Source organism: Urocampus carinirostris, unplaced genomic scaffold (assembly GCF_059441175.1).
Source record: "Urocampus carinirostris isolate Australia breed hairy pipefish unplaced genomic scaffold, RoL_Ucar_1.0 HiC_scaffold_66, whole genome shotgun sequence".
Classification (NCBI taxonomy): domain Eukaryota; kingdom Metazoa; phylum Chordata; class Actinopteri; order Syngnathiformes; family Syngnathidae; genus Urocampus; species Urocampus carinirostris.
The window spans coordinates 20,001-32,500 of record NW_028283173.1 but is presented as its reverse complement, the minus strand read 5'-3'; the positions used below and the strand labels follow the sequence as shown (position 1 = coordinate 32,500).

The following is a 12,500-nucleotide window of genomic DNA, read 5'->3' as shown; positions in this document are numbered from 1 at the left end:
CACTAGTGGCGGGCACGATTCCCCAAACACCGGTCCGATAATACGCGCGCATATCCCCAAACACCGGCCCGATAATACGCGCACAATTCCCCAAACACCGGCCCGGATTTCAGCCACTAGTGGCGGGCACAAGTCCCCAAACACTAGCCAAGTTCTCAGCCACTAGTGGCGGGCACAATTCCCCAAACACCGGTCCGATAATACGCGCGCATATCCCCAAACACCGGCCCGATAATACGCGCACAATTCCCCAAACACCGGCGCGGATTTCAGCCACTATTGGCGGGCACAAGTCCCCCAACACTAGCCCGGGATTCAGCCACTATTGGCGGGCACAAGTCCCCCAACACTAGCCCGGGATTCAGCCACTAGTGGCGGGCACGATTCCCCAAACACCGGTCCGATAATACGCGCGCATATCCCCAAACACCGGCCCGATAAAACGCGCACAATTCCCCAAACACCGGCCCGGATTTCAGCCACTAGTGGCGGGCACAAGTCCCCAAACACTAGCCAAGTTCTCAGCCACTAGTGGCGGGCACAATTCCCCAAACACCGGTCCGATAATACGCGCGCATATCCCCAAACACCGGCCCGATAATACGCGCACAATTCCCCAAACACCGGCGCGGATTTCAGCCACTAGTGGCGGGCACAAGTCCCCAAACACTAGCCAAGTTCTCAGCCACTAGTGGCGGGCACGATTCCCCAAACACCGGTCCGATAATACGCGCGCATATCCCCAAACACCGGCCCGATAATACGCGCACAATTCCCCAAACACCGGCGCGGATTTCAGCCACTATTGGCGGGCACAAGTCCCTCAACACTAGCCCGGATTTCAGCCACTATTGGAGGGCACAAGTCCCCCAACACTAGCCCAGTTCTCAGCCACTAGTGGCGGGCACAATTCCCCAAACACCGGTCCGATAATACGCGCGCATATCCCCAAACACCGGCCCGATAATACGCGCACAATTCCCCAAACACCGGCGCGGATTTCAGCCACTATTGGCGGGCACAAGTCCCCCAACACTAGCCCGGGATTCAGCCACTAGTGGCGGGCACGATTCCCCAAACACCGGTCCGATAATACGCGCGCATATCCCCAAACACCGGCCCGATAATACGCGCACAATTCCCCAAACACCGGCGCGGATTTCAGCCACTATTGGCGGGCACAAGTCCCCCAACACTAGCCCGGGATTCAGCCACTAGTGGCGGGCACGATTCCCCAAACACCGGTCCGATAATACGCGCGCATATCCCCAAACACCGGCCCGATAATACGCGCGCATATCCCCAAACACCGGCCCGATAATACGCGCACAATTCCCCAAACACCGGCGCGGATTTCAGCCACTATTGGCGGGCACAAGTCCCCCAACACTAGCCCGGGATTCAGCCACTAGTGGCGGGCACGATTCCCCAAACACCGGTCCGATAATACGCGCGCATATCCCCAAACACCGGCCCGATAATACGCGCACAATTCCCCAAACACCGGCGCGGATTTCAGCCACTATTGGCGGGCACAAGTCCCCCAACACTAGCCCGGGATTCAGCCACTAGTGGCGGGCACGATTCCCCAAACACCGGCCCGATAATACGCGCACAATTCCCCAAACACCGGCGCGGATTTCAGCCACTAGTGGCGGGCACAAGTCCCCCAACACTAGCCAAGTTCTCAGCCACTATTGGCGGGCACAAGTCCCCCAACACTAGCCCGGGATTCAGCCACTAGTGGCGGGCACGATTCCCCAAACACCGGTCCGATAATACGCGCGCATATCCCCAAACACCGGCCCGATAATACGCGCACAATTCCCCAAACACCGGCCCGGATTTCAGCCACTAGTGGCGGGCACAAGTCCCCAAACACTAGCCAAGTTCTCAGCCACTAGTGGCGGGCACAATTCCCCAAACACCGGTCCGATAATACGCGCGCATATCCCCAAACACCGGCCCGATAATACGCGCACAATTCCCCAAACACCGGCGCGGATTTCAGCCACTATTGGCGGGCACAAGTCCCCCAACACTAGCCCGGGATTCAGCCACTAGTGGCGGGCACGATTCCCCAAACACCGGTCCGATAATACGCGCGCATATCCCCAAACACCGGCCCGATAATACGCGCACAATTCCCCAAACACCGGCGCGGATTTCAGCCACTATTGGCGGGCACAAGTCCCCCAACACTAGCCCGGGATTCAGCCACTAGTGGCGGGCACGATTCCCCAAACACCGGTCCGATAATACGCGCGCATATCCCCAAACACCGGCCCGATAATACGCGCGCATATCCCCAAACACCGGCCCGATAATACGCGCACAATTCCCCAAACACCGGCCCGGATTTCAGCCACTAGTGGCGGGCACAAGTCCCCCAACACTAGCCCAGTTCTCAGCCACTAGTGGCGGGCACAATTCCCCAAACACCGGTCCGATAATACGCGCGCATATCCCCAAACACCGGCCCGATAATACGCGCACAATTCCCCAAACACCGGCGCGGATTTCAGCCACTATTGGCGGGCACAAGTCCCCCAACACTAGCCCGGGATTCAGCCACTAGTGGCGGGCACGATTCCCCAAACACCGGTCCGATAATACGCGCGCATATCCCCAAACACCGGCCCGATAATACGCGCACAATTCCCCAAACACCGGCGCGGATTTCAGCCACTAGTGGCGGGCACAAGTCCCCCAACACTAGCCCGGGATTCAGCCACTAGTGGCGGGCACAATTCCCCAAACACCGGTCCGATAATACGCGCGCATATCCCCAAACACCGGCCCGATAATACGCGCACAATTCCCCAAACACCGGCGCGGATTTCAGCCACTATTGGCGGGCACAAGTCCCCCAACACTAGCCCGGGATTCAGCCACTAGTGGCGGGCACGATTCCCCAAACACCGGTCCGATAATACGCGCGCATATCCCCAAACACCGGCGCGATAATACGCGCACAATTCCCCAAACACCGGCGCGGATTTCAGCCACTATTGGCGGGCACAAGTCCCCCAACACTAGCCCGGGATTCAGCCACTAGTGGCGGGCACGATTCCCCAAACACCGGTCCGATAATACGCGCGCATATCCCCAAACACCGGCCCGATAATACGCGCGCATATCCCCAAACACCGGCCCGATAATACGCGCACAATTCCCCAAACACCGGCCCGGATTTCAGCCACTAGTGGCGGGCACAAGTCCCCCAACACTAGCCCAGTTCTCAGCCACTAGTGGCGGGCACAATTCCCCAAACACCGGTCCGATAATACGCGCGCATATCCCCAAACACCGGCCCGATAATACGCGCACAATTCCCCAAACACCGGCGCGGATTTCAGCCACTATTGGCGGGCACAAGTCCCCCAACACTAGCCCGGGATTCAGCCACTAGTGGCGGGCACGATTCCCCAAACACCGGTCCGATAATACGCGCGCATATCCCCAAACACCGGCCCGATAATACGCGCGCATATCCCCAAACACCGGCCCGATAATACGCGCACAATTCCCCAAACACCGGCCCGGATTTCAGCCACTAGTGGCGGGCACAAGTCCCCCAACACTAGCCCAGTTCTCAGCCACTAGTGGCGGGCACAATTCCCCAAACACCGGTCCGATAATACGCGCGCATATCCCCAAACACCGGCCCGATAATACGCGCACAATTCCCCAAACACCGGCGCGGATTTCAGCCACTATTGGCGGGCACAAGTCCCCCAACACTAGCCCGGGATTCAGCCACTAGTGGCGGGCACGATTCCCCAAACACCGGTCCGATAATACGCGCGCATATCCCCAAACACCGGCCCGATAATACGCGCACAATTCCCCAAACACCGGCGCGGATTTCAGCCACTATTGGCGGGCACAAGTCCCCCAACACTAGCCCGGGATTCAGCCACTAGTGGCGGGCACGATTCCCCAAACACCGGCCCGATAATACGCGCACAATTCCCCAAACACCGGCGCGGATTTCAGCCACTAGTGGCGGGCACAAGTCCCCCAACACTAGCCAAGTTCTCAGCCACTATTGGCGGGCACAAGTCCCCCAACACTAGCCCGGGATTCAGCCACTAGTGGCGGGCACGATTCCCCAAACACCGGTCCGATAATACGCGCGCATATCCCCAAACACCGGCCCGATAATACGCGCACAATTCCCCAAACACCGGCCCGGATTTCAGCCACTAGTGGCGGGCACAAGTCCCCAAACACTAGCCAAGTTCTCAGCCACTAGTGGCGGGCACAAATCCCCAAACACCGGTCCGATAATACGCGCGCATATCCCCAAACACCGGCCCGATAATACGCGCACAATTCCCCAAACACCGGCGCGGATTTCAGCCACTATTGGCGGGCACAAGTCCCCCAACACTAGCCCGGGATTCAGCCACTAGTGGCGGGCACGATTCCCCAAACACCGGTCCGATAATACGCGCGCATATCCCCAAACACCGGCCCGATAATACGCGCACAATTCCCCAAACACCGGCCCGGATTTCAGCCACTAGTGGCGGGCACAAGTCCCCAAACACTAGCCAAGTTCTCAACCTTCAGCTGAGTATATGGCCTCCGAAAGGCCCATACATTCAGACGGGTCCATGTATTTTCAGCGACAGCCGCAGTACCGCCAAAATCCATGCAGCGGCGCTGGATTTATGGCCTCCGAAAGGCCCATTCATTCAGACGGGTCCATGTATTTTCAGCGACAGCCGCAGTACCGCCAAAATCCATGCAGAGGCGCTGAGTTTATGGCCTCCGAAAGGCCCATTCATTCAGACGGGTCCATGTATTTTCAGCGACAGCAGCAGTACCGCCAAAATCCATGCAGCGGCGCTGTATTTATGGCCTCCGAAAGGCCCATTCATTACCAACGGGGCTGCAGTAGCATCCCGCGGCCACGCAGGGGCAGATATTGTGAGGGAATTACATGGTAGTGGACGGAGCGCCCATGCATTTCCAATGGGAGTGCAGTACCTCAAAAATCCGCTCCAAGCCACCGAACTTGAGGGCCCGACGTTCCCTCAACACTAGCCCAGTGCAATCGACATTTCGTTCTGTGTACATTGTTACACAGAATGACAATACAAGGGAATTATTATTATTATTATTATTATTATTATGTATTCAGCCACTAGTGGCGGGCACAATACCCCAAACACTGGCCCGGCGCTGGCTGAGTTTATGGCCTCCGAAAGGCCCATACATTCAGACGGGTCCATGTATTTTCAGTTTTCCGTAGCAGGTGTGATTGTTTGTTTAATTAGGTAGTTTGTGTTGGTGACGGTGTTCCTAACTGTGGTGGCTTGTTTGTAGAATGTGGGGCCCTGCGTTTGTGTTATGTTGATTTCTGGTAATTTACTTTTTACTAAGTAGTCTTTCAGGTTTTTGTTTCTTTTAAAGGCTGAGATGATTTTGTAATCTTGGATTATGCTTGTGTTCTGTAGTGTCTGATTTATATTTTGTCCATTCATTCAGACGGGTCCATGTATTTTCAGCGACAGCCGCAGTACCGCCAAAATCCATGCAGCGGCGCTGAGTTTATGGCCTCCGAAAGGCCCATTCATTCAGACGGGTCCATGTATTTTCAGCGACAGCCGCAGTACCGCCAAAATCCATGCAGCGGCGCTGGGTTTATGGAATCCGAAAGGCCCATTCATTCAGACGGGTCCATGTATTTTCAACGACAGCCGCAGTACCGCCAAAATCCATGCAGCGGCGCTGGATTTATGGCCTCCGAAAGGCCCATTCATTCAGACGGGTCCATGTATTTTCAGCGACAGCCGCAGTACCGCCAAAATCCATGCAGAGGCGCTGAGTTTATGGCCTCCGAAAGGCCCATTCATTCAGACGGGTCCATGTATTTTCAGCGACAGCAGCAGTACCGCCAAAATCCATGCAGCGGCGCTGTATTTATGGCCTCCGAAAGGCCCATTCATTACCAACGGGGCTGCAGTAGCATCCCGCGGCCACGCAGGGGCAGATATTGTGAGGGAATTACATGGTAGTGGACGGAGCGCCCATGCATTTCCAATGGGAGTGCAGTACCTCAAAAATCCGCTCCAAGCCACCGAACTTGAGGGCCCGACGTTCCCTCAACACTAGCCCAGTGCAATCGACATTTCGTTCTGTGTACATTGTTACACAGAATGACAATACAAGGGAATTATTATTATTATTATTATTATTATTATGTATTCAGCCACTAGTGGCGGGCACAATACCCCAAACACTGGCCCGGCGCTGGCTGAGTTTATGGCCTCCGAAAGGCCCATACATTCAGACGGGTCCATGTATTTTCAGTTTTCCGTAGCAGGTGTGATTGTTTGTTTAATTAGGTAGTTTGTGTTGGTGACGGTGTTCCTAACTGTGGTGGCTTGTTTGTAGAATGTGGGGCCCTGCGTTTGTGTTATGTTGATTTCTGGTAATTTACTTTTTACTAAGTAGTCTTTCAGGTTTTTGTTTCTTTTAAAGGCTGAGATGATTTTGTAATCTTGGATTATGCTTGTGTTCTGTAGTGTCTGATTTATATTTTGTCCATTCATTCAGACGGGTCCATGTATTTTCAGCGACAGCCGCAGTACCGCCAAAATCCATGCAGCGGCGCTGAATTTATGGCCTCCGAAAGGCCCATTCATTCAGACGGGTCCATGTATTTTCAGCGACAGCCGCAGTACCGCCAAAATCCATGCAGAGGCGCTGAGTTTATGGCCTCCGAAAGGCCCATTCATTCAGACGGGTCCATGTATTTTCAGCGACAGCAGCAGTACCGCCAAAATCCATGCAGCGGCGCTGTATTTATGGCCTCCGAAAGGCCCATTCATTACCAACGGGGCTGCAGTAGCATCCCGCGGCCACGCAGGGGCAGATATTGTGAGGGAATTACATGGTAGTGGACGGAGCGCCCATGCATTTCCAATGGGAGTGCAGTACCTCAAAAATCCGCTCCAAGCCACCGAACTTGAGGGCCCGACGTTCCCTCAACACTAGCCCAGTGCAATCGACATTTCGTTCTGTGTACATTGTTACACAGAATGACAATACAAGGGAATTATTATTATTATTATTATTATTATGTATTCAGCCACTAGTGGCGGGCACAATACCCCAAACACTGGCCCGGCGCTGGCTGAGTTTATGGCCTCTGAAAGGCCCATACATTCAGACGGGTCCATGTATTTTCAGTTTTCCGTAGCAGGTGTGATTGTTTGTTTAATTAGGTAGTTTGTGTTGGTGACGGTGTTCCTAACTGTGGTGGCTTGTTTGTAGAATGTGGGGCCCTGCGTTTGTGTTATGTTGATTTCTGGTAATTTACTTTTTACTAAGTAGTCTTTCAGGTTTTTGTTTCTTTTAAAGGCTGAGATGATTTTGTAATCTTGGATTATGCTTGTGTTCTGTAGTGTCTGATTTATATTTTGTCCATTCATTCAGACGGGTCCATGTATTTTCAGCGACAGCCGCAGTACCGCCAAAATCCATGCAGCGGCGCTGGATTTATGGCCTCCGAAAGGCCCATTCATTCAGACGGGTCCATGTATTTTCAGCGACAGCCGCAGTACCGCCAAAATCCATGCAGAGGCGCTGAGTTTATGGCCTCCGAAAGGCCCATTCATTCAGACGGGTCCATGTATTTTCAGCGACAGCAGCAGTACCGCCAAAATCCATGCAGCGGCGCTGTATTTATGGCCTCCGAAAGGCCCATTCATTACCAACGGGGCTGCAGTAGCATCCCGCGGCCACGCAGGGGCAGATATTGTGAGGGAATTACATGGTAGTGGACGGAGCGCCCATGCATTTCCAATGGGAGTGCAGTACCTCAAAAATCCGCTAGAGGGCCCCGAACTTGAGGGCCCGGCGTTCCCTCAAGTGCCGATTTTATACCCCCTTCTCCAGCCGACAGCCAGAATTATATTAGGGACTCGCAATTTTGAGAGGTGAGCACCAGGGCTAATCAGCGGCCACCCGTGACCATTGAGTCCGACAGAGCAGAGGCTAGGGGCGGCCTCGCATCTCGCAATTACCGAGGGAAGATGCCGGTTCTCGAAAAATTTCTAAGTTTTTCAAATTTTAAAGTATTGAAGTATTTAGGGCGCTTCCCGCGGCCCTGGCTTTTGCATGTACCCCTCTAAGCTCCGGTTCTCGAAAAATGTCTAAGTTTTTCAAACTTTAAAGTATTGAAGCCGGACTTCCGCGGAGGCTGACAGGGGGCCTCCATCGAAGCACCCTTCACCCCCGGGTGAGCCGGCGTCGGCCCACGGGCCTGCCGGTTCCCCAACTGAGCGATTGGCACACGAGACCCGCCTCGGAGGGCCCACGTCGGCCGGCGCAAGCCGGTGTTCGGGCGTGCGGCTCCTCCGGCTTTGCGGGTCAAGCTCCAGCGCCGAGGATACTAGGCAAACGTTGGGCCCCCCCGAGCCGAGTGGATACCCGCCTCAGAAAGAGCTGGGGCGGTACGTACGGACGGCCTCACTAAGAGGGAACGGAAGCTACTAAAGCACACGTATAACTGTCCGATGTGCGAACGAAAGTGAGGCCGGACGAATCCGATACGAGTTACGAGTGAGGCGGGATCCACGGCTGGCACTCGCGGGGCCCTCTTGCGAAACCATGCCTCGGCGTGAACCTTTTGGCGGCAGAACCAAGACGAACCGAGGTCGAGCTTCCGTCTCGAGCCACACCCAGACGTCCGACCGTCGCGGAGCCCGACGCCACGCGTGCTAGGGCTCCGCGCGAAACATCGTTTCACGACACCCGCTCGTCAGCCCGTCCGAACGTATACGAGTGTCGCGCGGCCCCCCGGGCCCGGCTGTAGCCACAGCCTCGTCCCGGACCAGGGCCGCACCGCCACCAGCAGCGCCCCCCCGGCGGCAGACGCACTCTGGTTGATCCTGCCAGTAGCATATGCTTGTTTTCAAGATTAAGCCATGCATGTCTAAGTACGAATGGCCAGTACAGTGAAACTGCGAACGGCTCATTAAATCAGTTATGGTTCCTTTGATCGCTCCACCGTTACTTGGATAACTGTGGCAAATCCAGAGCTAATACATGCAAACGAGCGCCGACTCGCGGGCGGGGCTCCGGCCTCGCCCCGGGGACGCGTGCATTTATCAGACACAAAAACCCACGCGGTGTCCGGCGGGCGGGGGCTCAGCCGTCGCGCGCGTCCCCCGCGTCCGGCCTCCGCCTCTCCGGGCGGGGGCGTAAGCGGCGCGGGCGGCTCCGCGCGCGCCGGTCCTCGTTCCGCCGGCCCGGCCCCCCCTTTGTGTTGACTCAGGATAACCTCGTGCCGATCGCTCGCCCACCCGAGGCGGCGACGACTCATTCGAATGTCTGCCCTATCAACTTTCGATGGTAGACTCTGCGCCTACCATGGTGACCACGGGTAACGGGGAATCAGGGTTCGATTCCGGAGAGGGAGCATGAGAAACGGCTACCACATCCAAGGAAGGCAGCAGGCGCGCAAATTACCCACTCCCGACACGGGGAGGTAGTGACGAAAAATAACAATACGGGACTCGTTCGAGTCTCCGTAATTGGAATGAGCCGAACACAAACCCATCGGCCAGCATCCATTGGAGGGCAAGTCTGGTGCCAGCAGCCGCGGTAATTCCAGCTCCAATAGCGTATTTTAAAGTTGCTGCAGTTAAAAAGCTCCTAGTTGGACCCCGGGACGCGAGCTGACGGTCCGCCGCGAGGCGTGCATCCGTCTGTCCCAGCCCCTGCCTCTCGGCAAAAGCCCCCGTGATGCCCTTCGCTGGGTGTCACTCGCGGGGCCCGAAGCGTTTACTTTGAGGAAATTAGAGTGTTCAAAGCAGGCCACACGGCCGCCCCTGCATATCGCAGCTGGGAATAATGGAATAGGACTCCGGTTCTATTTTGTGGGTTGTCATGAACTGGGGCCATGATTAAGAGGGACGGCCGGGGGCATTCGTACTGCGCCGCTAGAGGTGAAATTCTTGGACCGGCGCAAGACGGACGAGAGCGAAAGCATTTGCCAAGAATGTTTTCATTAATCAAGAACGAAAGTCGGAGGTTCGAAGACGATCAGATACCGTCCTAGTTCCGACCATAAACGATGCCGACTCGCGATCCGGCGGCGTTATTCCCATGACCCGCCGAGCAGCACCCGGGAAACCGACCAAGTGTCTGGGTTCCGGGGGGAGTATTGTTGCAAAGCTGAAACTTAAAGGAATTGACGGAAGGGCACCACCAGGAGTGGAGCATGCGGCTTAATTTGACTCAACACGGGAAACCTCACCCGGCCCGGACACGGAAAGGATTGACAGATTGAAGGCTCTTTCTCGATACCGTGGGTGGTGGTGCATGGCCGTTCGTAGTTGGTGGAGCGATTTGTCTGGTTAATTCCGATAACGAACGAGACTCAAACATACTAAATAGTACCGCGGCCCCCCGCGCGGTCGGCGGCAGAAAACTTCTTAGAGGGACAAGTGGCTCTCAGCCACACGAGAATGAGCAATAACAGGTCTGTGATGCCCTTAGATGTCCGGGGCTGCACGCGCGCCACACTGAGCGTATAAGCGCGTCGTCTATCCCCGCGCCGGCAGGCGCGGGTAATCCTATGAACCCCGCTCGTGACAGGGCCTGGGGATTGCAATTATTTCCCACCAACGAGGAATTCCCAGTAAGCGCGGGTCATTAGCCTGCGTTGATTAAGTCCCTGCCCTTTGTACACACCGCCCGTCGCTACTACCGATCGGATGGCTTAGTGAGGTCCTCGGATAGTCCCCGCCGGGGCCGGCCCCGGCTCCGGCGGTGTGCCAGAAGACGGTCGAACTTGACTATCTAGAGGAAGTAAAAGTCGTAACAAGGTTTCTGTAGGTGAACCTGCAGAAGGATCATTAACGTACGAGCGGCAGCAGATCCGCCTCGGTACACCCCCGACGAGCCAGACGCCGAGGGCGGCGGGTCGTCGCAGGCGGAGGAAGAGGGTAGACCGGGACGGGACGGGACGGGGGGCGCGGCGCGGGTCACTCCCGGGCCGCGCGTCGGAGCGAGTTCGGCGGGCGCCACGCGGCGCGGCGCGACGCGAGAAAAGGCGGCGGGCGATGTCGCGCTACCTCCGTGCGAGCGGGGTAGCGCGCTCGTCCGACGACCCCAGTAGCGCGGCGCGGCGCGACGACAGGCGACCGCCAGCGACGGGCGAAAGGCGGCGGCCGTGCGCGGGACCCCCGTAACCGGGGAATCCCCCTATGCCGACGACCCTAGCTCGGCGCGGTTCTCGCGCTTCCGGCGCGCGCTTCCGGGGCGGCACTCGCCTCGACGACCTCCCGTCCTTTAAAGGTAACGGTTCGGGCCGGCGCCCCGGCGTCCGTCCGCCCGTCGGTGTCGCGTGTCCGTGCGGCGCGGGGCTGCTCTCGGCGAGGGTCGCCGAGCAAGCGGATCCCCGCACGGATCACAACGGCCGTATGGCGGCGGCGTCGGGACGCCCGCCCGAGACGAAGGTTCAGGGCGACGAAACGGTGCTCCCACCGGCTACCTTTTTCCCCGGCCAAACGCGTCCGTCGGCCGGAGCCCTCGAGGGGCCGCGTAGCGCGCGCGTGGGCCGGCCCCCGGACACCGGAGTCCCTCCCGGGGCTCCGGACACCGGGGGTTCGGTTCCGCGCGGTCCGCCGCGGTCTCCTCTGTCCATCCATAGTCCGGGCAGGCCGCGGCCGGGTCGGGGGCCAGTCCCCCCTCGGTGTCAGCGCGGTCGCGCCGCCCTTGTAAACCAAACCCACTCGCTGACGGGTAGCAACACCCAAAGCGTCGCTTCGCGGCGCGGCGGGGCTTCCAAGTCGGATGGCCTTCCGGGGTCCGGGTAGGAGACGCCGGGGGCCGGCCTCAGCGCCGAGCCCCCGACCTACCCGGCGAGTCCGGTCGCCGAGTCGTGTCAGGCCCGAGCGGGAGACGCCGGGCGCCGGCCTCAGCGCCGAGCGCCCGACCTACCCGGGCCGACGCACGTCTCGGGCGCCGTCGCGGCCCCGAGCGGGAGACGCCGGGCGCCGGCCTCAGCGCCGCGCGCCCGACCCGCTCGGCTCGTCGCGGCGTCGCGCGTATCGCGCCCGTCGGTAACCGCGCCGCGGGTTAGGGGCTCGCTCGCGGGAGCGACCGAACGGCACCCGCGGCGCGTTCGTCTCCGGTACAAACCCTGTCGTGAATTTGTCTCCGATCGTCCCGGGCGGACGTAAAAGGGCCCAAACGTACGACTCTTAGCGGTGGATCACTCGGCTCGTGCGTCGATGAAGAACGCAGCTAGCTGCGAGAACTAATGTGATTTGCAGGACACATTGATCATCGACACTTTGAACGCACATTGCGGCCCCGGTTTTACCCCGGGGCCACGCCTGTCTGAGCGGCGCTTTCCAATCGATCGGACGCGGGCCGGGCCCTCCGCGACATTCCGCCGGTCCGTCCGGCGGGTGGCGCGAGAACCCGGTCCGCGCGGGCGAGGCTCGGGCCCTCCGCGACATTCCGCCGGT

The 12,500-nt window shown here is 58.0% G+C and overlaps 2 non-coding genes across 2 annotated transcripts; both read left to right on the top strand.

Annotated features, from left to right (window-relative positions):
* Positions 1 to 8,896: 8,896 nt before the first annotated feature.
* Positions 8,897 to 10,883, top strand: LOC148345204 (18S ribosomal RNA). The gene has a single exon (XR_015848743.1). It is a non-coding gene; the product is annotated as an 18S ribosomal RNA (ribosomal RNA).
* Positions 10,884 to 12,225: 1,342 nt separating this feature from the next.
* On the top strand, positions 12,226 to 12,379 carry LOC148345203 (5.8S ribosomal RNA). The gene has a single exon (XR_015848742.1). It is a non-coding gene; the product is annotated as a 5.8S ribosomal RNA (ribosomal RNA).
* The last annotated feature ends 121 nt before the right edge of the window (positions 12,380 to 12,500 follow it).